This window comes from Seriola lalandi, unplaced genomic scaffold, assembly GCF_002814215.2.
Source record: "Seriola lalandi dorsalis isolate HSWRI2012SDOR001 ecotype SW California unplaced genomic scaffold, Sedor1 jcf7180002054305, whole genome shotgun sequence".
Lineage (NCBI taxonomy): Eukaryota > Metazoa > Chordata > Actinopteri > Carangiformes > Carangidae > Seriola > Seriola lalandi.
In genome coordinates, this window is record NW_019524858.1 from 145352 (window position 1) to 147756 (window position 2405).

At 41.3% G+C, this 2405-nt stretch overlaps 1 protein-coding gene across 1 annotated transcript in view; it reads right to left on the reverse strand.

Moving 5' to 3' along the window:
- LOC111655117 (monocarboxylate transporter 12-B-like) overlaps nucleotides 1-1033 on the reverse strand; it is an 11769-nt gene extending 10736 nt beyond the window's left edge. Inside the window, exon 1 of the mRNA XM_023406377.2 lies at nucleotides 878-1033. The gene's annotated coding sequence lies outside the window, so the exon portion shown is untranslated. The remainder of the gene's footprint in view (nucleotides 1-877) is intronic.
- Between the last annotated feature and the right edge of the window lie 1372 nt (nucleotides 1034-2405).

The following is a 2405-nucleotide window of genomic DNA, read 5'->3' on the forward strand; positions in this document are numbered from 1 at the left end:
ACACACCTGAAATATCCGAGTCCACCTGAGACACCTGAACACACCAGAAAATGTCCACACACACCTGAGATTCTTGACATACCTGACCAACACAGCGGAGGCACCTAAACAGTAGACACACCTGACCTACCTGAGTCATCAAGGAGGACAAATCTCTCTTTATACAGTATCCCTTCAAGCCACCTTAAACAACCTCCGACCACCTTAAACAACCTCAGACCACCTTAAACAACCTCCGACCACTTTAAACAACCTCAGACCACCTTAAAAAACACCAGACCACCTTAAACAACCTCCGACCACCTTAAACAACCTCAGACCACCTTAAAAAACACCAGACCACCTTAAACAACCTCAGACCACCTTAAACAACCTCCGACCACCTTAAACAACCTCAGACCACCTTAAACAACCTCAGACCACCTTAAAAAACACCAGACCACCTTAAAAAACACCAGACCACCTTAAACAAGCCCAGGGCTCCAGCTGATGCCTCAGTAATAAAAGAAAGTTAAAATCTGTGACGTCAGTGATTCAATATAATGGACTTGAACTCATGACGCGTCTCCGTCAGTTTGAATGAAGCTTCATTGGATCAGAATCAAAGTGAAAATGAATCTTTAATCTTGAATCAGAATATTTAAATGTCACTTCATCATCTCAGGATCAAGTTTCCTTCAAACTAAATTCTGATCATTAATAAATCGAATCATAACCACAGTTATTGATCATCACAATAACTGCACTGTTCCATATTCTGATTATTTGTGATCATTTGTATTTCATTTTTACCTCTGTATAAAAAGAGCTGCAGCAGTTGGAGATGAGGGGTGGAAAGTGATCAGTTATTGATCGGTACATATTGATTATTTCTTACCGAGCTTCTGAACCTGAACCGTTTCCTCCGGTTTAAAGAAACTCAATCAGTTTTTCTTCTGCAGATGTTTCAGCTGTGGAAGTCGCGCGGGGTCTGAAACTCCTCTCTCTCTCTCTCTCTCTCTCTCTCTCTCTCTCTTTCTCTCTCTGTTCTATCGATCGGTGGGATCAGTTATTTCAGGTGTCGCTTCAGGTGTCGCTGTGAAACTCGTGGTCGGCCTTCATCCTCTGAAACACGAGGCTGAACCCTCGCGGAACTCCACTCTCCTCCTCTTTCTCCCCCGCTCTATGTTTCTCCCTCTCTCTCTCCCTCTCTCTCTCTCCCTCTCTCTCTCTCTCTCTCTCTCTCACTGAAAGTTAAAGGGTTAAAAACGGACCCAGTTCCGGGTCAGTCTGGTCTGGACTGATCCAGAACCAGCTGGAGTCTGTTAGAACAGTCACACTCAGGAGAATAAATCAGATATTATCATTGGAAACGTTTAATGCTTAATAAATAACTTTTAACACACCATGATATCATATATGAAGGATGACAAGAATCAATCAATCAATCAATCAATCAATCAATCAATCAATCAATGCCGGAATAAATAATTCAGTACATAAATAAATGAAAAATAAAAACATTTTGGTGATAAAATTGTATTTACTTTTACGTTTATTTATTTATTTATACTTATGTCATTTTGCGTCCATGATAATTATATAAGCTACTGATCAATAATATAATTATACACGTTGTTGTTGACGTGTGATCAGACTCATCAGTGGAATATATAAACAGACAAAATAATAAAACAGCTGGAATAACATCAAATATTATTATTTATTGTTATGATGTACTGTTCTACTAGCAGTACTGTAGTATGCAGTATTTTAGTAGTGGCAGCAGAGGTAGTAGTATTGATGGCAGTAGCAGTACTGTAGTATGCAGTATTTTAGTAGTGGCAGCAGAGGTAGTAGTATTGATGGCAGTAGCAGTACTGTAGTATGCAGTATTTTAGTAGTGGCAGTAGAGGTAGTAGTATTGATGGCAGTAGCAGAGGTAGTACTGTTACTGTACTGTACTGTTCATGACCAACATATCCCATGATTCATTGCTCTCTGGTAACAACTGAGGATCACACTGTTAACGTCAGTATCGTGTTTCAGCTCAGGTCAACTGCTCAAACCAAGAGACGCAAAACAAAGTTTCTGTGAGAAAAAGTTGTGTGTTGTCCAGGTTGCTAGGCAACAGGAGACGCACTTTGCAACACAACGGTAAGGGCGGGAAGTGTGCTGGGATCGGCTGACTTCACCTGAACCTAAGAGTTCATTTGACCCCCCCCCTCGGTGTGGACACAAAGACTGACTGGAGGACGCCGTGACGTTTGACTCGTCAGGAAGTGACCAAGCAGCACGCCATCATCAACTCAGGATTCAGCTTTATTGATTCATTCCAACAGGTTCAAGTTACAGCTCCATAAAGGTGAGCAACATCTCACAACAGAACACAATGAAGAAATGGACTTTGGGTCCGGGTCTGTCTT